Source organism: Falco cherrug, chromosome 8 (genome assembly GCF_023634085.1).
Source record: "Falco cherrug isolate bFalChe1 chromosome 8, bFalChe1.pri, whole genome shotgun sequence".
NCBI lineage: Eukaryota > Metazoa > Chordata > Aves > Falconiformes > Falconidae > Falco > Falco cherrug.
In genome coordinates, this window is record NC_073704.1 from 53,058,832 (window position 1) to 53,082,272 (window position 23,441).

At 50.4% G+C, this 23,441-nt stretch overlaps 1 protein-coding gene across 6 annotated transcripts in view; it reads right to left on the reverse strand.

Moving 5' to 3' along the window:
- Window positions 1-21,041, reverse strand: part of HTR4 (5-hydroxytryptamine receptor 4) — a 146,342-nt gene extending 125,301 nt beyond the window's left edge. For 4 of the 6 annotated variants that reach the window (XR_008733511.1, XR_008733510.1, XM_055718201.1 and 1 more), the window contains exon 1: window positions 20,802-21,041. The gene's annotated coding sequence lies outside the window, so the exon portion shown is untranslated. The remainder of the gene's footprint in view (window positions 1-20,801) is intronic. The other 2 variants (XM_055718203.1, XM_055718202.1) reach the window with 2 other exon arrangements.
- Between the last annotated feature and the right edge of the window lie 2,400 nt (window positions 21,042-23,441).

Below are 23,441 nucleotides of genomic sequence, written 5' to 3' on the forward strand. Positions count from 1 at the left end.
GTTCTTTCCCAAAATGTTTTTTCAGATACATAATCAGTTCATACTAATGCATGAAACTTCCAGATTTTTGGAAGATGCTCATGAATAACAGCCCCCTTAAGTAACTGCCAACTGAATCAGATCCTTCAGTTTATTGTATTAGCAAAATTGTTTTCCACTGACTTTCAGGACAAGGAAAAGACAGGAATGTTGTCCTCGGCTGCACTAGGGACATCTCTCCAGTGCAGCCTTTAGTCCTTTGCCCACCCAGAAGCGCTGCCTGCCCTGACCTGCCCACCAGCTATCCCCTGCCCGGGCACAGCGCGCTGCCCCTCCTGGCTCTTCGCGGCACGATGGAGCTGCCTTCGAACAATCACGCTACTCTCATCTAACTCAGGAAGCTCCTACATACACAATATGATTTAAAACAACTGTGATAAAAGACAAATAATAATAAAAAAGACTGAAGAGCATATGGTCTACAGCAGAGGCTGGGAAGGGAAAGGGAAGGTCACACTGTGATTCGTAACTGATTGGATCTTCTGTAATAAACCTTCCCCCACACCTGACTTCCCTGAGATCTTACGTGCATCCCCACTGATGCACAAAACCATTTTTTGTCGGATTTGTTAAAACTTACAATAAAGGCTCATGAAGGTTACTACATCACTTGCAGTGCAGCTTTAAGGGTAGGGCTTTTGCATGTGACTAAGAGCCACATGGACTGTGAATTTATGAATATCACAATCCGTGCACGTGTCTCATTGGGATTTCAAACCTTAGCCTGCATGCTTCCTACCCTTGACCTTGGAGATCCCAAATGCGTTGGCAGCATTGGAACTAACTTCCCCAAACCAGTTTCACTTCTGCACCCTCTCTGGAGGTACATGCGGCTCTTAGTCACATGCAAAAGCCGCACAGGTAACAAGCTTTAGGTAATTACTTCCCCAGTCTTTACACGGGGAACACGAGACATTTAAGTCCCATAAAGCATTCCTACACAGGTAAGTCATCCAGCAATATGGTGATATGGCTGTTTTACAGCCGCAGACTCAAGGTTTTCAAAGGCATGAATGGTCTGAGCTTTAACATTGCGGGGTGTCTTTTTTTAACCCATTTATGTCTCTTTTCATACCGTTCTCTGAGCTACTCCAATTAAAAGAATACAAACTGTTGATGTGGTGGAGGGTTAGGAACATGTGGGCAATAACACGCTTCTTGGGAGGTCCTGCCAGGACCTGGGACACAGGTCAGAACAAAGACAAAGCTCTAGCCCAGACAACCCTGTTCAACCAGTGATACCAGAAGAGCTTCTTTTGGAAGGGTTTTAGACAGCTCTAAGCGGTAACAGCAAGCCCTAGCTGTCTGTACAGTTCAGAGCTCTCTGCCGGACTGGCCGAACAGCCAGGAGAAGGGTGGTCAGGGGCATACATGTTTCAGAGACGGAGGCTGAGACAGCACTGGGAGGATAAACCAGAGCTGCTTAACTCCAAATGGCATATTTTGTTCAGAAAAACAACTCTTCTCCCCTTCACCCGCCTTGGGAATAAGGACCTAGCCTTCTGCATGTCTAAAGGCAAATCTAAATTGAGAAAGGAAAGGGGGAAGGAGGTGAAGAAGACCTAGTTATGGGCTGAAGCACTGGTGGGCTGCGCCCCAGGCAATGCAAAACACTTTTATGTTTTCCTTTAAATGTCTATATACCTCTGAGAAGACATTTTGAGTGGATGCTCTCATCTCTTCAGCAGAGACAGCCAGAGGTGCCTTTCTGGATTACAAGCATGGCCCCAGTTTTCCCCAGAAGCCCTTGGGAAGTCCTTGGTGCCAGCCTGCAGCCCTGCTCTGGCGCAGCCCCGATCCTCCTCCACCTCTGCCTCCTCCTCCTTCTCCAGCCTGGGCTCCACCTGAGGAGGGAAGGCAGGAGGGGAAGGAGGGAAGGCTGAAAGCTGGCAAGGGGAGAGCCCTCTGAGTCTTTCAGAGCTGACTTAAAGCTTTTCAGCAACACAGACATCTTCCTCCCCATCCCCTCCTTGTTTTCTGAAAGCAGGGGAAGGTGCTCCCACAGGTGTACCTCCGTGACTGCACAGACCTGTGAGCTGTTTGTTTGACTGTGCGGAGCATCAAAAGGAAACCTCTGAGATCCCTTTTCTGTGAGGCCAGGTTTTGATGTCTGTGCTCACACTAGGGAGTACTTTACTCCTGAAGCAGTGATGTTCAAGGCTCTGTTTAAAGAGGGAGATATCAGTCAATACAGCAGACACCAGCTTGCTTCTCTCTCTCCATCAAACTGCTGCTTCCCCCTCCATCAGCCAGTCCCTCTGCTGTTTCACCATACCCCATTCCCACTGCTAAAAACCTTCCTTAATAAAAATAATAGATCAGGCATTTCATTTTCTCTTTGTCGGCATGAAATTACATCAGGTCTTGCTATGAATGATCCAGAAGTTTCAGCTCACTTAGTACAAGGCACTGCTAACGCAGGAAGGGAGGCTATCAGCTCCAAGTGCTGATTGAGAATAGCTCAGCTCTTATCACACCAGTTACCTCCGAAACGTGTTCACTCGAGGAATTCATGGGCAACAATCAAATGTTTTCCTGCCTGCTTTTCATCATAGCTCATCAGAAATTGGGATACATGGGGAAAGGGCAGGGCAGAGAGAGTCTGAGATGTGATGAAAGAAAACTAATCCATTCTCGGAAGAGGAACTGATTTTGCAAATTTTTTTCCTGCTTATTTTACAGTAAATAAAGAATTAAGTAAGATTGCTGAAAATGTGTCCATTCAGGCAGCAGCTGAATTTCCTGCTAATTGCTTTGGGATGGTGAGGGAGGAGGGGAAGTGTTGGGACATTACAATAAGCAGTAAGTGGTGTGATTGGTGACTACCCAAAACCTTGCATCTGCACATATGTTGCTAATGATAGAAATTAGAGATGTGTTCTTATAAAAGCCCCCTATCTAGTGAATGATGGTGAACGTTAGAAAAAAAAAAAAATCCATCTTACAGGGAGAGAGAGAAGTGGAAAGTAAATTATCATAGCATTTATCTTGGCTGAACAAATAGTGCCCAGGCTCTTCTCCCCAGCTTTTCCCTCCACCAGCCTCACGTGCAATGCAGCTCCCGCAGCCCCCAGCCCTCCCCAGCCACCTGCTCAAGGGAGCCAGCATCTGGGCAGAATGTCCCCCTGCCCTGGGACAGGAGCCAGCTGCAGGCAGAATGACGAATGGCTTTGCCAAAGCCCACCTTGAAAAAAAAAGTAGCATAAATAAGATTAACCCTTGTTGTGCACTAGGTCTGTCTTTGTTCCCTTGGCCTCCCCGGTAGGTCTGGGTTCACAGGGAGGGGGAAGCTGCTAGGAAACGTGTGTGAATAAGCACCGAGAAGTATGTGGATACGCATCCTGGATGCACTGAGGAAGAGGGCAGGAGTACCTATGGTTACAACATACCCTTTAAAAACACCTGTGGCAACAAGCGTAAAGTGCCTCTGTACAGGGAAGCAGGAAACACTGAACTCAGACAATCTCCTCCCCTGTTATCTGTATCCTAGGTTTATTATATTTAACCACGCTTTTGATCCGAAGGAAGAATATCCTAATGGAAAACAGCAGCAAAATCTTTCATCAGCACCAACTTAGCAGATCCAATACAATCTCTGACCACTATCAAGTCAGCAGATCTGGTAAATAAACAGTTTTTCCCCATGAGTTTTCTTTGTGATCTTGGCCTTTTCACAGAAAAACAGATTACACTGGAAACATGCTTTTCCCACAAGAAGTTCCCATTTGTCACTCGAAAAAAACAACCACTCCCAAGAAAATCTGCTAGGTCTGTCATGTAGTTGTTTCTGCTCCATATTTCTTTTCAGACAGACTGTAAAACAGATTCTTAGGCCATGGAGAGAAAAATCAGATGGAGCAAAAGGGCTGAGAAAGACCCTAATGAACTGTTTAATCAGACCCAACTATATTTTAACCTGCTGTAGATGACATTTAGGGATGGAGATCCCACGTTCTCCTTATGCAGTCTCCCAGGGGGAGTACATGTAGGGATTATTCTAGGGTCTATCCTAAATCTTTCTTTCTGCGTTTCACTGCTGTGACTTCTTTCCCTACCCCCAACAGACCCTTATTACTCTCCTTTCTGCAGAGGCTACTCCACCTGAAAAGCAGTACCACGAACCTGCTGCCGGCCACGCTGCCACTGACAGAGCCCAGCCTGCCCCAGCTCTGGTCTTCTCTCCTGCTGGCTTCCAACAGCCCTCCCTGATGTCTCCTGTACCTTTCCTGAAGTGCAATTTTCAAACCTGAAAAGAGTGCTGAAAGGACTCCTTCCCCCGCCTGACACATCACATTCCTCTGTACCGAGTGCTGCTACTGCGTTTGCTCTTTCTCAGCCGTAGTTGGTGGGTTTTGCTGACTCCCTGCTTTCTGTGTATAACTTCCATGTCCTTTCCCATGCGATACCTTCCTAACCAGCCACCCTCCATCCACTTCTTGTGCAGTCAGTGATTCCTGCCTAAGCACAGCTCAGCGTCATCAGATCCATCAATCTGCCTGTGAAGATCCTTCCCCAACAGTTACTCTGATGAATACAGCATGAGTCCTAGAGAAAGTCTCAGGAGAGAGATTTCCGAGTTTTGCACTCAATCCATCTTCATAACCTCTCAGCCAGGTGATGTGGGCACTCGGGTGTGATAAGGTTGACCCCCACCAAGAGCTGATAGGAAGCAGGCTCTCTGCACCTCGTTCCTGACATGAGACACGCGCATCCCTGCCATCTGGGGTATGAAAACGTGTCACCAAGACCTACATGCTCATAGCAACTCCCTGCAAATTTTCATGGTTCATGCCTGAATTCAGGTGGGGTGGACCACACTGCAGAGGCCATCACACACCCAACGTGCCAGTGGAAGTGGCAGATTTCTGCAGACATGGTTGACTCCCCAGAGGGAAGCCTGCCACGTGCTAGGGAACGCGCAGCAGGAACCCTGACACAGTACGATCTTAACATCTGTTTAGGAAAACTCTCTGTATTTATAATCAAGCCTGGATGTATGACAGTGGCTTCATGTTCATTCATAGGAGATGCATGCACTCCCAGCAGTGAAAAGGGCATCTTGACGTTGAGCTAGGAGCCCATGATCTCATCCTCCTTACATGGCCAAGCACATGACAGCACTCTTACACCAGCCTTGTACTCCACCACCAGCACTGCACTGGCTGGAGGACACACAATACCTGACTGAGTACGCAGCCTGCCAGGACAAACCCCACGCTATTTAAGGGTGTTTTGACAAACTCAGATGACTGAGAGGGCATGCAGCAACTTTGTGCTTTGCATTTCTAACAGGGCACTCAGTGTCATCAGCCTGAACTCATCCTCACGTGGGAGCACAGCTTTACCACACATAACTACATCTTACACACAGCTGTTTACTGTAGAATTTGGGAGGCAATGTTCCCGACCATGTTCTTCTGCCAACGTTCTGAGCACCGCTAATGGCTTCTGTTATGGCTTAGCATTGCCCTCAAAGGCCAGACAGAGAAGGAGACAAGTTTACAGGAGAAGAGGCTCCAGATAGTCTAGCAGTGCCTCCCCTATTAACACCAGAGCAGCAGAGCAGATAAGGAGCCCCTGCCTGCCTTAGTCAAGTAGCACAGAAATCCTCGGTCACTCCTGGTGCAGGGGGGCAAAGGAATTCGAACTCTAGCTAGGTTTTTACCATTTAAGTAATGCTTTTACAGAGGGATGGCCAGAGTAAAGTAGAAGGGATGAAGACCTTTCCCCACAAAGTCCCCACAAGCAATGTGGATAATCCATCTCACTGCCGTAAAAGGAGGAAACTGGTGTTGCTCCACACTCCACAATCCCTGCAAATTCCCTGGGGTTTAAGTCATAAGTCCTTTTTAGCTTTGCCCACCCATCTCTTACTTCCCTATTTAACAGGAAGAAAATCGCCTTTACAAGCAGGTTCCTCCATGAGCTCCACAACCACAGGGTGCACCCCCTCTTCCCTTTGCCGAGCTGAGGAGGTCTCCCCGGGACACAGAGATGGGGGAGTGCTTCATGGGGGCTCCAAGTTCCACCTGAAACCGGCTGGACACAGACTCCTGGAGGAAGACAACCTCTTGCGGCTGGCAGGCCAGCAGCCGGGGCAGATCTCTGCAGGTGGAGCGAGAGCTGCAGAACGCCTCCTGCGTGCCTCCCTGTGCCTCCCTGTGCCACAGCTCTCTGGGGAAATGAAGCGCAGCTTCTCATCTTCCCTCTCCACATCTTCGCTCAGCCGTGCTGCAGCGACCGCCATCAGTCCCGGGAGGACCTCACACCCAGCCCCAGCTGCCGTCACGGGGTGCTGAGGGTCAGGGCTGTCACCACACAGCCCCACCAAGGGATGCTTTCCCGGAGGAGCAAGGCGGGAGGCGCAGGCAGGGATGCGGAGCTGGGAAGGTGCGCCCACACCATCCCGCTGCGCTGGCTGCTCGAGATGCAGCGCTGGCTGTGCTGTGCGGCGTCCCGTGCCTGACACTGTTGTTGCCTGGGGTTTGAACTTCAGTGAAGGATGATAATCAGTGTGTGCTGTGTTTGCCATTTTTCTTCGCAGATGTCTTTGCACTGCTTTTCGTGCTGTTGCTGCTTTTAGCTGGGCTCTTTTAAGTCTTAATCACCTAAAAATGTTTTTGTGTGCCAAGATTAGAGCTTTCAGTCTCTCTTGGGTTCCCTATTTTTGGAGCCTTGATCTGGGCTCTCGTTGCAAATTTTCTTGTGTGTTTCTTTTTAAATAAACAAAAGCTGTAATAATAAATGTCCAGGGATGCAAAGAATGGCGAAGGATCAGATGTTTGTTAAAGAAGAGGGATGTGGCAGTGGAAGAGAGAGGAACTGACTGGGAAACACTGCAGAGCCAAACATCCCAGAATACCTCACAGCTCATCTGTCAGGCAGCGATGCCGAGAGTAGAAGGCAGGGAGTTCTCGGGATGCAGATAAACACAGATGAGCCAAACAGCAGCAGTCAATCTGCTGCCACCGTTACTGTTCTTCTAATAATAAACAACGGAGTGCGCTCGCAGCCCACAGCCCTTATCTTCCAAGTCCCATGCAGCAGGAACGCTTGGCACATGGCAACCCTTCCTCGGCCCCAAGCCTTCCCCTTGCCCTTCTGCCTGGCCAAGGGGATCCGGGTGCGGAGCTGGCTCTGGCAGTGCAGCACAACGCAGGGAATAGCAAAGCAAGACGGGAGTATGTGGACTGTGCCTCCTCACCCCCCACCCACCCCCCACCCCCCACCCACCCACCAAGGCAAGGGCTCCAAAATCCTCCCCAGGGGGCCACTGAGTGTAGGTGGATGACAGGGGAAGGTCTGAGGCTATGCTACATCCAATGCAAACCATGCAGTTATCTGATTTACCCAAGAACTACAAAGTAACCTGAAATGTAAATCAGCTTTCAAAGCCTGTTCCATCCCTCACCCAGCACATTTCACCACCCCTGGCTTGCAGGCTTGGCTCAGCGGTTACTGCACATGCACCCTGACACGCTCTGCAAATGGGAGGAACCTAGAATCATCCAAGATGCCAGCTGGGTCCCCAGCGCTGTCCTTTGGAGAAGACAACCCTAAAGCCTGTTCTGGAATTCAAAGCTCTTCCCCCAAATGGGGTTAAAGAAAAGCTGAAGACTCTTCCTTGAAGACAAAGCTAACAGCCTTGTTCAAACCCCTGAGCCGGGAAGCTAAAGTTGGCAACACCCTTCAGGCCATACTGTCCCTGTCCACCTCACAATGCTTTCAGCACTGCTAGGCAAAAAATGTGTTCAGAAACCCTCTTTTGACCAGGACATTTTCCCTGAGATAATTCAGGAAATGTGTGAGATGCTAAGAAAGCTTCTGCGTGTTCAAGAGGAACAGCTTCTCCTTCACAGACCATGCTGAGGATCCCACACACACACACACTATGTCCCAGCACTTACCCACCCCTCCAGGAGGTTTCAGAGCTTTCTGCCCATCTGTATGCAGCACATGCTGTGCACAACCTCCTTCCCACCTTTTAATTTTTGTTTTTTCCTAGAACTACTCAGCAATGCCCTCGCTTGTTCCAGAAAGCCCCAGCAAACGAGAGCTCCTTCACCTTCTGCCTTCAGCATGTCAGCCCAGGAAGAACTAGCAAAGGGAGACCCAGAGCAATCCAGACCCATGTCTGCAGTGCCATAAATCCGCCTTTGTGAGGGACTGACGGTGCCGCTGGGACACCCACTATTACTATAGTCATAGCTGCGTACTACCGTTACTAGCGGCTTCCTTCGCAGTAACAGATGTGAGCGCACAAAGCACAGACACCGAGGAGTGAGGCTGGTGTGAGCAGAAGGGCTGGGGGAGAGGAGATCAAGTCCTGTGCAACAGCATTATCACAGCAAGGCAAAATCTGTGGAGACGGCTGTAAATAGCTGGTGTTAAATACAGGCCTGAGGCAAACTGTTGCACATGGTGAAAGTGAATGATAAAATGACAAAGCCTTGGAAAGCTGGGGTTTGGGACTGACCACTTCATAGGGCGGTCCATCTATTAGTTTCCACAATGTTTACCAAAGATTATGTTTTAAAGACAGGAAAATGTGATTCCCAAGCGATACCCGAAAATGGAATTAGTTGGGTTTCCCTGGGTAGAAGTAACCAAATCTTTTTCAATTCAGAACAAATTTCTGTTACACCACAGTTAAGTCCAACTCTTGCCCTACCTACCTAGTCTTCTGCTTAGACTGCAGTAAGAATCCATCCCTGACCAGACCTGCAGACACGAGATTTGTTCATCAACACTGCAGTTTATAAACCAGGCTGAAACCTTCCTGAGCTGGGTCTTCTGGCAAAATCTCAAGGCGCTGCCTGAGGGCTGGTGTAAGAGCTGAAATCCCATTTATTTGCCAAATAGTATTTTCCTTCATTTACTATCTTGAAGAATAATAGCCCAGATGAAAAACCCCATGCAACACTCTTGCTTCTATCTAATCTTTTTTAGTATTAATAGAATATCCATCTCCTGGCACCAAGGTGCAGCATTTGATCTTTCACCGGCATTTCTCTGCCAGTATTTGCTTTCAGAGTTATTTCCTTTACCACCTTTCCTAGTTATTGTGATGTCCATCATTCTGGCAAAGTATGAATGATACCTGGGAGCACACCGGAGCTATCCCTGACTTACCTCCTTAGCCCAAGATCCTTTCCCCTCTTAAAGGCAGCTCAAGTGCCTTTTTCATCCCTGAGACCTTGTCAGCTTGAAAGCAAAACAAGGACAATGTCCTGGCTGAGCAAAGTAAACCCTGGGGTCCTAACCCCAGGCATGGGGGTCACCACGCACGTGGGTGCACCTGCCAGAGGGGGTAAGTGAGAACTCATGATGAGAAGCAGCTGAGAGGCAGCTACCACCCCCCTGCATACACGGGATAGCAGCAGCAGTGGCACCAAGTCCATCTCGAAACCCTCCCTGACTAAATACACACTCTCAAACACCTCTCTGGACTCACAAGAAAGGACACAAGCTTTGCTCCCACCACTTGAGCAGCTCCCACACCCCATCACCTCGGTCCCCCTGCTCCAGCCCTGAGAGCTCCCTAGCACTGCTGTCTTCTCGCCTGGCAGCAGCTCCATCTACACATTTCTTCTTCCTGGTTCATAGACCAGTGGGAGGTGGGAACCAGCATCGCCTCCTTTCCAAGAGTTTTGCCTGAACAACGACTCATTTAAAATACAATGAGAAAAGCCCTGCTCCAGACCGTGGTGGTCGATGAACAAGAGGATGGCATGAGCTGCTGTTCCTTGTTCTGCCAGAGACCTGTTTATCCAGCACCCACCACCCTCCTCACTGGGAGGCTCGAGCAGCATCGCCTGCTCAAAGGGATGGTGGGCGGCATCCCCAGCAGCACGGGCCTGGGTCACGACTGAGCCCTCGCAGGGAAACGTAATGGAACAACAGCTGGTAGCTCAAGGAAAAGGGAAATCTTCACTTAGCAGAAAGGGAAGAGGTGAAAAAGGTGCTCAAGCGTTCTCACCTTTCCTTCTCCACCCAAGTAGGGCAGGTTGGACTAACACATTTTGCAGTTCAGTTCGACTTCAGGAATCGAGCTGCCAGCTAGCACTAACCCATTTCGAATGCAAACACATTTAGTCAAGTCTTCCTATTTTTTGACAGTTCTTCCTTCACGATTTCAGCTCTTACACTGAAAAAAGCCCCTGCCCTAAATCCTTCTTTTTTAAAAAAATAGCTAATTTGAGGAAGCTAGACCCTAATAGAGCCCTAATGCCCTATGATGTCTCCCAAATGATTCACTGGAAGCGCAGTCAGATTTTTTTCATGTAATGTATGTTTACCAATCAGCTTTAATACATCAAACAATGACACTAAGGTGAATTTAATGGCAGTTTATTGGCATCCCATTGTCGTTGCATTGTAATATAAAACATCACTGCAGGCCCCCTACTGCAATAATTTCAGAATAAAAAACTTTAAAGTCACTGTTGAAGAAGCAATCAACAATTCCAGGCAAAACCAACCCAAATCCCAATTCAGAGTTTCTAACATGCCTCTATAAATCAAAAATAGACACCTCAGGAAAGCACAAGGTTATGACCCCAAAAGCATCACATGCAAGATGCGTGTTGCATTGAATTGCAAAAATCCCCAGTGACCATATCTCACGTCCCTCCTTCTGCTGTCCCTGTAGTGCCTGACCTAAAACTGAACTGACAATCTCATACCCATCATAGACCCATGGACAAGAGCTGATGCTCTAGGAAGCCACAAAAGAAGGAGATATTCCCTGATGGAGCGCTTTAATATGTACAAAGAAGGATGTAAATAGAAACTGGCCGGGTGTATGCCCAGCATTTAGGAAGGGTGTTCTGGCAGCTGCCCAGGGAAGGGCCATGGAAGACTGAGGACAATCACAGCTATGGACACGGGAGAGTCTCAGGGGTCAATAGCTAGCTTTAGTTATGGAAAGGCAGAACTGGAGTCTCTGCTGCGCCCTCGGTATCCTTGGCTGCCCTGGGTAAATTGCTTCACTTGGTTACCTCCACAGCACAACACGCTGCCCCTAATTTAAGGGATAGCTGCAAGTATCAAGGGGAATTTAGTATCAAGGCTCTGTGATGCCAATGGGTACAAGAAAGGAGAGAGGTGGGGACAAGAAAGGAGAGAGCCAATGCTCAGTGCTGGCTGCCTGACATGCTTTTCTTCTATGAGCTAGTAATTTACCTTGTACATAGGTCTTCGAAGATATTTGCACTCACCGAGCCCTGACTTCACGACAGACTGTCATCCACAAGGCTCACACGCCGCGGTGTCTCACAAAAAGCCACTCTCGCTCCTCTCTTTCAGCAGTTACTTCCTTCAGTGCTAATGGTTACTCAATGGATCAGGGAAATCCTGAACTGAACGGGCAGAAGAAACAAAATTGCCTTCTTCCTCTGATTTCTTACTCCCCTGATTATTTTTTAATCATCGTTGTGCAAGCAACACTTGCTCCATTTTATTAAATGTAAACAGAAGTGCAGATAGGACTGGTTGTTTCCTTTCACGAGTTATATGTAATACAAGTGATCCGATCAATAAGATAACGCAGCCAAACAGAGTGCACAAAAAATCATGCACTCATAAAAAGCATAATTAAAAATCAGTTTTTAATCAGCTCCTGTGATTTCCTCCTGACAGGCAAGGCTCTTAAACTCATACGAGCAACAAGATGCCCACTTGGCACTTCTCTGGTATGCCCCTATGGTAAAAGAGAGGGTGGATTATTTAGCCTGGCTACTACTGAAAGATTTCCAAAGCTGCAGATGCTGAATTGCCTGTGTCTCTGAGAGTAAGTCCATGTGCAACATGACCTGAAAGTCAGATCCAAGAACATGGATAACTCCAGAATGGAACACTGATGAAGGAAAAGAGGAGTAGGGAAAGGGAACTTTGCCTTTAACCAGCAGCAACAGGCTTCAAGTGGATCTTAAATGCTTGCACAGCGGGTCCCTCTGCCGTAGGTTCTGTTTTATTTTCACCAAAATCTTACCCACCCTCCTCAAAGGGAGGGCAGAGGGGTGACCCATAGCACCGCACATCACAAGCAAACACAGCCCAGAAGAGTTTCTTGTACCTTACAAGTGTCCCACAGTGTGCTGACCATATTTTCCCTTCTCAAAAAAAAAAAAAAAAAAACCCAACGCTTTTCTTTTTCTAGAAAGTATTTATTTTCCTAGAATTCTCCCAAAAATAAGGACACTACAAGCCCCAAATATTCAGTCACCTGCCCCACTCCATCTCTGACTTACTCCCTCTTCTGCCCCTCCAGGCATGAAGGCTGTGCACATCAGAGTATTTACCGATTTATTTTTTTGCCCAGAAAAACTTGTTTCCCATGCACACCGTGGGGTTTTACGGCATTACACGATGCTGCGAGGTGGACCTGGCAGCTCCACCCTTGCTGGCTGTCAGTGTGGGCATTTCCACCGCTGCTGGGGAGCTGCTGTGCTCTTCCTGCCACATTTCAAGCCAGAAGCTGAAGCATCAAAGTTCTATTCTCACTGGCACTAGCCGGATACCAGTTATTTGCCTAAGGTTAGTCAGGACAAACCTGTGATATCCTCCTAAGACATCAAGCAGGTAATGTCTCCAGTGGACACCATCGCCATGGCAATGAGTTAACTCTCCTGGGTTCATCCCAGAAAACACTGGCTTCAGAGTAAGTCCTGGAATCCACTCAGCACAGACAGGTTTTTCTTTAATCGTCTGTCAGGACCTTTTGGTTTCTAACACTTTGCATATGGACACTTGTACTAAATTTGGTTTAAAAGCCAGCTCAGCCCCTCGTGACCAGTGGCACAAAGCGCACTGGGGACAGGGAAGGCAGTGAAGGAAAGGAGCTGCCCAGCTGGCAGGGACGACGGCATCACCACCCAGGAGGGTGGCTCTGAAGGCTGGCTCCTCTCTGGGAGCTCACCACATCAGAAACACCGCTCCTCCGCACGCACACAGCCTCCAGCACCCTGCCCACCCCTGGGGATGTCGCAGTGCCAGCATCCCCTTTTGTTCTTAGAATCAGAGAATCGCAGAATCATTGAGGTTGGCAAAGACCTTTAAGATCACCAAGTCCAACCGTTAACCCAGCACTGTCAGGCCCACCACTAAACCACGTCCCTAATTGACACATCTACATGTCTTTTAAATATCTCCAGGGATGGTGATTCCACCACCTCCCTGGGCAGCCTGTCCCAGTGCTTGACCACCCTTTCAGTGAGGAAACGTTTCCTAATACCCAATCTAAACCTCCCCCGGTGCAACTTGAGGCTGTTTCCTCTCACCCTATTGCTTTTCCCCTGGGAGAAGAGACCGACCCCCACCTGCCTACAACCTCCTTTCAGGCAGCTGTAGAAGGCGATAAGGAACCTTTATTCCCACGGGTCCCTATTAATCTTCTGCGCATTAAATAGGACCTCACTTCCCAAGGTGCCCTACTAATTAACAGCCGTGCTCATGCGGCGAGGCACAATGCAGCACGCCAGCTCTGCTCTCCAGCAGCGAGCCCTTGCTCCCTTCTCTCCCCATATGTGCTCCACCTGGCACTGCACAAGCCAGTAGAAGACCATGTGTCTTCTCACAGAACAAAACTCCCAGGAACAGCCTGGAGTTTGCCCCAAGAAGGCAAAGATGGGGTCAAAGCACTGTCTGAAATCATTTCCTTTCATTCTGTCCTTCCAGATGCTGCTAAATGGGCTGTTTGGAAATTCTCACAGTCAAGTGAGGATTTAAACAGGGTTTGGGGTTGGGTTGGTTTTTTTGTCTTCTATTATTATTAAAGAAAACAACCGGTTTCCTTCTTTTTTATTATTCCCCATCTGATATTTTGGAATTAATCAGGAAGACATTTCCTTCGCTATGTTTTTTCTTTTGTTTGTGTCTTTCTTTTGTAGGTACGAGAGCGAACAAGACAACCAGAGAAGTCCTTTTCCGGCTTTAAAAATCCACAGATTCACTTAGTGATAATATTACTGTCAGCTTCAGGGTGGGCAAGATTTTCAACTTGGGAACCTGTTTTTCCATGGATAAGCCCCCTTTTGCTGGCATAAATCAGTGCAGTGACGTAGGGTACATCACCTGCACCACGGACACGGTCACACCACAGGCAAGCAGCCGCAGCACTGCAGGACAGGGGGCTGTACCTGGTCCTGCTGCCAATCACCCACACTGGTTTAGAGAAGTCCCCTTTTCTCTCAACAGCCTTTCTAAAAAAATAAAATAACAGCATTCCTGTCTTCAGTAAAGTGTACAGAGTAAAAAATGCACTAGGTTAAGACCAAGGTATTATTATAATGATAATTTATGTTCCTTGACTACCTGGCCAATACTTTTTCTCTGGACGTCTGGTGACAGCAACAGCACGTGGTACTTCTTGCCAGGGAGAAGGGTGATCTGGAGAATAACCCCTATACTGGAGTTTAACACACTCTTTTCCTGTTACGACTCTCCCATTTGAACCCAGCAAAGGAGCTACGCTGGATATAGCATTCTGTTGACTCCTAATGTTATTGGAAGATGCTTTCTTTTCATCTTTAACCCTCCTGATCATTACTATTTCAATGATTCCTTTAGCCTCCCTTATCAGACACCTGCATGTTCTAACTTCTAATTTATATTCATTGCTATTACCTTCCTTTATTTTTCTGGGTACAATGTTGACTGGTTTGGAGGTTTTATTTTATTTCCTTTTTCCCTTCTCTGCTGAACGATAAGAATTTTGCTCAGTAGTTTTTCCTGTTAGGGAAAACAGCTTTTTGTAACATCCCATGGAGGACCCATAAAAAGGAAGCACATGCCAGTGCTTTGACTCATCTAAAATCAGCTGCATCCTTCAAGTCCTCTCACGCAGACTTGACTTCAGTAACGTTAAAGCAGAGCAGCCATGGCACACCACAGAAGTGACCAGCACTTCAGAAGACTGCCACAAACATTTTCCTCCAACTTTTCTGGTCCATATGAAACCAGCCTGGATCTCACCTTGCCAATCACTTCACTACAAGGGCCCAGTCGTACACATTCTTGTTCAGCTGAGGTACCCCACAAGAGTCAGGACACCTTCCGGCCTGATGAGCAAGGACTCAGGCATGGAAGAGTTCATTTGTTGGATCGAAACGTTCATCTGCATCCTTCAAGTCTTCTCAGAGATATCTCTGAGAAAGGCTTTAATGGTGGCATCTGTGACCTTCCTAATGTTAAAGCAGCCACAGTACACCATAAAATAGATGGATTCATTTGTTGCCCTCCATCAGTCCAAATCAACCCTCCTGCATCTGAAAATAGTATTGTGAGCTTTCCACGGAGGCTATGAGAGTGGCTGCTCAGATGCTGAAAGGGATACTGTCGAAGCTTACTCATTTCAAGGACTTTCAAGCATAAAGGTGGAAACCTTCAGGCGGGACTAGACACAGCGTAGGTGTCCACAGGGGTGCCAGAGCCCAATGGCAGCAAGAGTCAGACACTCCTGCTGTGTCCCATCCACAAAGAATAAGACAGAAGGACATGGTTTAGCATTTTGTTCCTGAAGACACAGAACCTGCGAAGCACCCTCAGCCTGGGTTCCTGCTGGGAGAGATGCTGTGCAAATGAACGGGGGGAACTGCTGGCCCAGGCAAGAGCTGACTGTGCCTCACCCCGCTTCAACGTACAGCATCAAATCTGTCTCCATGGGAGCTATAATAAGGGCAGAACTTATCTGTGCCATTTCAAACCAAAAAGGGGGGAAAAAAGTCAAAGCAAACAACAACCATCACAACAACATGATTCCGAGCAAGCGGAGCCTGAGCAGATGGCTGAGCAAATGCCCTGCCGTCACCCCACGCCAGCCCTTTGCTCCACGTGCTCCAAGCTGGGACGCAGCCCTGACCCTGCTGCTCTGCCCCAGCCAACAGCAGCTCTGGTGCGTGTGCCTGTGAGCTGTGCCACCCTAACGCAGATGCTGAGCAGCAGCCACCAACGCCACCTCGGCTCGGGTGTGCGGCCAAACCTGACTCTCACCCAGCCAGAGATGGGAAGGCACATGCCGAGGCAGAGGGAGGGAGGCAGAGGGCGCGTGGGGATGCAGCCAGGAAGGGGTGCGTGTGTGAGTGGGACCACGCAGGCCTGATTTTTGGAGGTGTTGAGCCTACGCAGAGCTCACTGACTTGAAACAATACTGTGAGTGTGAGTACCTTTACAGACAGAGGAGATGAGGGCAGGGTAGAGTAGGTGGGGATGACATACACTGAAGGCAAGGCACTGAACTCATGCCTCGGCTCTGTGAAATACAGACCAGGGATCTTGGGAGCAAAGGGGAGAACACAGAAGAAAATGCTCTCCGGTTCTAGGTCCAGATCCAACCCCTGCTGCACTAGACAAAACCAAGCCATGGCTCTGTAAAACCCAGGTCACCCGTGAATAAGCAAACCCTCCTGTCTGCATCAGGACACAGGAAAAACACCCCAGCAGCACCAGGGCAGGAGGTCAGCGAGTGGCTTGTCACCATTATCTTCCCAGTGCAGTGTGGAGAAAGGACTCGGGTGGGCTGTCACCGCATCCTGGCACCACTGTGCCCTGTGCTCAAGGGATGACTCTCGCCCTCAAGAGCAGCTGCCACCCCACCACCCATCCCCACCAGCGCACAAACCACTGGACGAGTTCACTTCCAGCTATTTTCTCTTGTTCCCCTAATCACATAAAATTGTCAAAGTTCAATTTGTCTTCTTACAGAGTAATTTGCTTTCCGCCATGCATTGCTGGCTGCGTCTCACTGTTACCCACGTGTCTGCAGCCACTCGAATACATTAGGGTTGAGCAGAGGCCCAAATTAGATTATTTATTCTAATAAAAATAAGTCTAATGGAATTACACCACAAGACCAGATTAAAGTCAGATGCTTTGAAAATACTGGTTTAAGTTTCGTGTTAGCTGAGAGAAGGAGCATGTGTCTCATCCCTCTCCCATCTCCTGACCCCACACATTAAGGCTTCTGTGGGAGGTAATCCACCCTCTGCACCAGCTGAGGCGAAGGTTAGATCATGCTGACAAGCACCAACTTTTTCAGAAAAAAAAGACAGCCCCAGGACAAGATGCACCAGGGAGAACAGGGAACCCCAGAAAACAGAAGTGCACAGAGATGAAATGTGAAACCCATGAAGCACTTCACCCCTCTTCCCCATAAACTGCACCACAACAAAGATCCTCACAACTGAACGCAGCCCGCCCAGCTAAATACCGACAGGTGCTTGTGCCCACATGGCAGCAACCTCACAGCTGCAGCTGGCTCTAAGCTAATTGTGTATTTTACCTTTCCTAGGACTTCCTACACGCGGGCAGCAAGCAGGAGCAGAAAATATGCTGGTGTTCAGTCCTCTGGAGACCTGAAGGAATTGCCCTGCTTTCCCATCCTAGATGTAATTCATGCATGGTGACAAATGATGCCACACAGGTTTTCTTCCTACATCAGAGCAGAGGAGGAATGAGATGACCAGAGAGCTGAGGGCAAGTGCAGGCCTGAAGGTAGAAGGTAGAAGTTGCCAAGTAGGTTGAAAATTTTGGGAGTCAGCGCAGGGCAGGCAGAAAGGGTCCCTCAGCTCCTCAGCATCCTTGTAGTCAGCGTTCAGTTTCCTAGAGCAATCAACTGGGTTTCCAAAGAGATGCCTATACCATTTAGTTTGGTGTATTGCTCTTAGACCTGGAAATTTTTTTGAGACACTACCTGCAGGATGAAGCACAGGAATGACAACATTAGGACAGAGGACGGTCTCTAACTTGGCACTCATCGTCTTTTTCAGCAAATGGGCTAGGGAAGCCATAAGAGGATAATTAATTAGTAGTCTTCCCATGAGGAGCTTAGCGATCATCATGCCCTGACACAGGAGGCTCTATCGACTTGGCACACTGTCACCCCAGATGTTTAGCTGCAGAATGCTCAGTATTTATACCAACGTGCACTGCAGTCCTTGTGCTAGATCCCCAGGCAGCTTAAATCAGTGTGGCTCCTCAATGAAATTACTGAGATTACTTCCATTTACACGACATCTGCATCTATGAACCAACCCAAGCATGGAGCAATCCTACGGCGCTTCTCCGCTTCTGTACACCAGCAAGTGTTGGAGGGATGGCACTCCGCTGCTTTTCACTCAAATGACAGCCTTGGTTTCAAACACAAACCCACAAATATTTCCATACTGTGCAGTGTGACAGTTGGATTTGCAAGGCAGTATGTTGCCTCCTCACACCTTCTTGGCATATGCTCCATACCTTTCACTTGCTGCTCCTGCAGCGTGGGAGATAGTAGGCGGCATGGCCAGTCCCCACGGAGGACACCATGGTCCTCATCTCGAGGTGCTCAGCTCCTTCCTCCATCCCAGTGCACCACAGCACCAGGATCTGGATTCCCCCTTGTCCTCCACACACCCCCAGGCACTGCCTCCTGCTGTCTCCAGCCCAGGAGCCGAGGAGTGTGGAAAGCAGGAGAGACCTGAGGTGTCCTCAAAGGAGAGGTAGGGAATTCCCACCTCCTCCTCTTCAGCACCCCTGTCACCACAGGCTGCTGAGTCCTCTGTCCCACGTCAAGCTCTATCTCCCTTGCATTCATCTGGCAGCCCCTTCCACCAGGTCCAGACAGTTCTCACCCAAAGGACTTAGACCCACGCTGGCAGGCACTCTTACCTGGAGGAGTACCTTGCTCTTTGTCCTGCCTCAGATTTCCTGGAGCTGGGACTACTTGGAAAAGGGGAGCAAACGTGGAAAACTCGAGGCGTGCCAGCTGGCTCCAGAGGACAGGGAGGAAGAAGGAGGTGGGAGGATGGGGAGGAGGAGGTGGGGGACAACCACTGATGGCACTCACAGGAACACAGTTGGTGCAGGGGAGCTGCATGTACGATTTGGAGACTTCCTAGAGGGCTTTAATGAGCCAGCAAGCGCAGTCAGTGCACTCGCTCCTCTCACTTTTAAATCAGTGTTTATAAAGTCCTGGGGAAATGAAACTATTTATGTCTATCCCCAGTAGGGGACTGTTTAAGGAAATAAGATAAACATACCTTAGTGTGTAAGTGCTTATTATTTAAGCAAACACACAGGTTCACTCTTTGTTTGTTTTTCAACGGCATTACTGGACAGCATTGACGGTGCCAAGGTCAGGCTGGGAGAGCAGAAAAGGAGCAGTGAAGATCTTTTCAGAGGAGGGGAAGGCTGCTGCTGCTCCTTGCACATCACAGGAGATCCCCCTCCCGGTGGGAACACCGTGGGAAGCCAAGCCAGGCCCCCGGGTCCCCACCGCCTGAGAGTAAGGATGGGTGCACCTGCGGCTCCCGAGCATTGGTCTTCCCCAAAGAAGCGGCAGGGCACAGAGTGCTGCAAATCCCGAGCTGCTTTTCCCGGAGACCTGCCTCAGCCGGGCTATCCACCGTCCGCCACTACAATAACAAAATCCAAGCAATCTCCTAAAACCCCCTACCTTGCCTTTGCTATCCCAAGCAAAAATAGTCAACTGCCATAACACACGACAGAGAAAATAATTCTCCTTCGAGAAGCACAGGGAAATATTCCCATTAAAAGGAAAGTATTTTATTTTTAAAAAGAAATTAAGTCATAATGACATCACACTCTTCAAAGCATGGTCCAAGCCAACCACCACTGCTGCCTGGGAGCTTAAAGCTGGCAAACCAGTACCTAGCGCCTTCCTCACCGCCCTGAAGCCGCAGAAACTTGCAGCTGTGTAATATTTTAATTACTCACCCTTCTATGAAGTTTCCTTGGGGGAGGTTTGTTTTGGAGCTAGGAAAGCTGCCTCGGGGGGGTGAGGAAATGACACCAGGCTTTCACTCACAGACACAGCTCTGTCTCTCCTGGCGTCAGACCCACAGACTGGCCCCGCACCAAAGCACTCGGACGTGAGCCGGGCTCCCGCTAACTTTCCTCGGCTTCGGAGTAAGTCTGAGCGAGGCGGGCGCTCAGCATCACGGAAACCCTCAGCCACACGAGCTGGGGACGGACACGGCGCACGGGCACCTCGGCTGGATGTGACTGGGAAAGCCTTGCACTAGGGACCCCGGGCCACGCCAGTCGGAGCAGGGAGCTGGCTGAACCCCCATAGCTCCGTTCCTGGAAAACACCTTCCTGCAGCGAAGTTTCCCACCCTGCCGAGCCCGACGAGCCTCTCTGCCTGGGAACTTTCTCTGTGCACCGGGCTCCTGCTCTGTCCCAGCCGCAAGGATGTTTCTTGCCCCTCCGGCGGGTCGTTACTGGTAATTTCAGCGGGTTGCTGGTAATTCCAGCCGGTTGCTGAATCCCGCCAGCTAAACAGGCGCAGCGGCACCGACACCGGCAGGCTGGCAGCAAACACCAGCAGTACAATCACATCGCACTCAGCCGGCGCCTGTGCAGCGTTTCCAACCCCCCCCCACCACCACCACCACCACCTCCGCCGCCCCTTCGCGGGGACCCGCACGGCCGCGGCCCCGCAGCCCCCACGGCCGGGCACGGCACGCCGGGGTGCCGGCTCCGCACCGCCCGCCACCGGCCCAGGCACGTCCCGCCCCGCAGCGCTACGGACGGCGCCGAACGAGCGGGGACGGCAGCGCAGCCGCCACAGCGGGGCAGCGGGGTCCGCTCCCCGCAGCCCGGGGCAGCAGCGCGGCCCGCGGCTCCCAGCACCGCCCGCCGAGGCGCGGGGGGCTGCGCTGCGGGACCGCCCGGGACCGCGCCGCCGCCGGAGCCCCCGCTCCGCCGAACCGCCCGGCCGGGCCAGGTGCGCGCCGCCCCCCGCCCCGCCGGGGCCGCCTTACCGTTGCCGTGCCGGAGCCCCGCGGCGCACGGCGCGGCTGCCCGGGCGCGCCTCCTCATCGCGGCGGCGGGGCAGGACGGGGCCGCCCGGGCCGCTCTCGGTGCGGTGCGGTGCGGAGCGGTGCCGTGCGGAGCGGTGCCGTGCGGCGCGGGGCGGGGCGGGGGGGCCGCGCTCTCCGCCCGCCGCCCGCGGGGCTGCGGCGCTGCCTGCCGAGGCGCGGCGGCACCGCTGCCCCCGCCCTGCCGCTCCGCGACCGCGGGGAGCGCCCGCCTCCGTCCCGCCCCGCCCGGGGGCAGCGGGCTGCCGGGGGGCTGGCTTGGGGGCTGGCAGGGGGGGTGGCGGGGGGACCGCTCGGCGCCCCCTTCTCAGCCCGCACCGAGAAAAGTTGGGTCCGTCCCGCCGCGACGCGCCCGGGCCAGGCCGGGGGGCTGTGCCTCTGCCCTGCCCGGGGGGGTTGGGGGTGGCTCTGCCCGCCCCCCCGGCAGCCTCATCCCTCCGTCGCTTCCCGCAGCTCCCCGACACCTGCTCCCCAAGTTGTCTGAGCGCTTTGGGGAGGGCAAACCTGCCCTGATCCCGGCACAGATGTCCTGATGCTTCCCTCTCTTTCGGCTTGTAACGCCAGCCTCGGGGGGGGGGGGGGGGGGGGGGTTGCGTGCCGAAACAGCAGAAGGGAAGTGGAGCCACACTGCAAGTGCGTTTTTCACTTGCACCATCAGCCCAGTTCCTTCGGCGTTATTAGAGCTTTCGCAGCTGCAAATCTGACCCTGTGACCCTTAACGAACCTCAGCCTCGCAGAGGTGGATGCCACAACTGGCTCATCATCTGAATTTTTAAAATACCTATTGCAATATGCGACTGAGCGTAAAAGCAGGATCTGAGCAGCTCCGCCTTCAGGTGCGCTCACCTTACACATCTGGATGTGTGGTTTGGGGTTTCGCGGTTTCAAGCCCCAGTGCCGTTCTGCAGTTTCACCTTTGGAAAGTGCCTCAATAAACATCTCGTGTAAACAGGAGGTTCAGTACCAACAGCTGCAGGGAGGATTCCTGACCAGACCTCCTCTTGGAAATGAAGTGGTATTTTTCCAGCTCCCAGCACTCAGCTTCAGCTGCAGCTCCAGGGTCTAGCTGGGTTCCCTCCATCACCAGTACCTCCAGGTCTCTGTGAGACTGGGATCCTCCATCCGTGCTGCGTAACTGTGTGGAGCCCACGCTGTACCCTAAGAACCATGACCAACAGCCACTGCCGGTGTGAATCGCTCACAAACTGAAACCCCGGTGTGGATTGCTTACAAACTGAAACCCAATCCACAGGGCCCTTTGGCTTGACCTCTCCATCTGGATGCAACTTCTGGCTACAAACATTGGCAGATTTGATTCCAAGAGACTGAGTCTGTTAAGTGAGCCCTATGGCACGGATTCAGGCAGACTGCTGCACTCCTATAATGCCTCCTGGGCTTTGTGTGTCACCCTGAGGGATGTCACTGTGAACTCCTCAGGCTGTTGTTTCTCAGAGCAGAACTGCACTGGAATGGGGTGATCCAGAGTACAAGTTCAGAAAAGTGTTTTGGTGTGTAGCTATCCATTTCGTGCCCTTTAATCACAACTGAGGTTCTTGCACCTAGAAAAGAGACATCTTCGATTGTGTAGGTGCAGGAGAAACCAGAGCACCCAACAAGTTACAATATATGTTGCTTGCTGACAAGATACATAAAGTATGTATCTTGTAATGTAAGTATTGTATATATGTATATTATGTAATTGTAAATGTATATTAAGCACAACTCATTACCAACTTGTTTGATAGCACCCATTCTGAGGGGTTTTGGCAAAGATCTTTCAACTGATTTCTCAAAAAAATTTTGGCGGTATTTTCAGCCATTGCAGGCAAACATGCCTTCCCAGGCTGCCAGGCCTCATGTTTGTTGCATGCATTTCTTCATCACTATAGTAACTGAAGGACAGATAAAGAATGACATTAAGAAAAGTAAAACTGGGATCAAACCCATGAAGAAACTCCTTGTCATAGTTTGGATTTTCTCAGACTTGCACCACTGAGGACACAGTGGGTGAGGCTGGTCTGCGTGGACCTGAGATGGGTCATTTTTAAAACGTTCCTGAAACAATTTTATTTTGCCTTCACTTTCTTCTCCATAGTACTAACTTGAGCTTTCTGGACAGCTCATTATCATAGCCTCTAGCTTTAATATTAAATTTATACATATGTGGCTTGATGTCTGTTCATGGAGCAAGCATCCTGACAAGATCTGAGTCCTAAGAGCAGCTGCTTACTTACCTTCACCATCGCTCTGAGTCAGGATCTCCAGCAGCAGCTACTAATGAACCTGATAGGATAAAAGGGAAAACATCGGAGTGCAGAGCCCTAAGCCAAGCACATGCCGCAGTTTGCACATGAGCAGGCAAACTGAAGTCAAACGGGTTGATGCCCTTTCCTAGCAGGTGTTTAAATGCTTCACTGGATCGCCGACCAGCAGCCCTGTGGGTCAGGATTAAAGCTGCCCATCTGCATCTGTCAAGCTGGAGAGCGATGGAAAAGAGAACTGAGCCGTCCCCCTCCTGCTGGTGCTGCCGCAAACTCCTGCCCCAGCCTTGCTGGGCTCGCAGCAGCTCTTAGAGAAATGCAC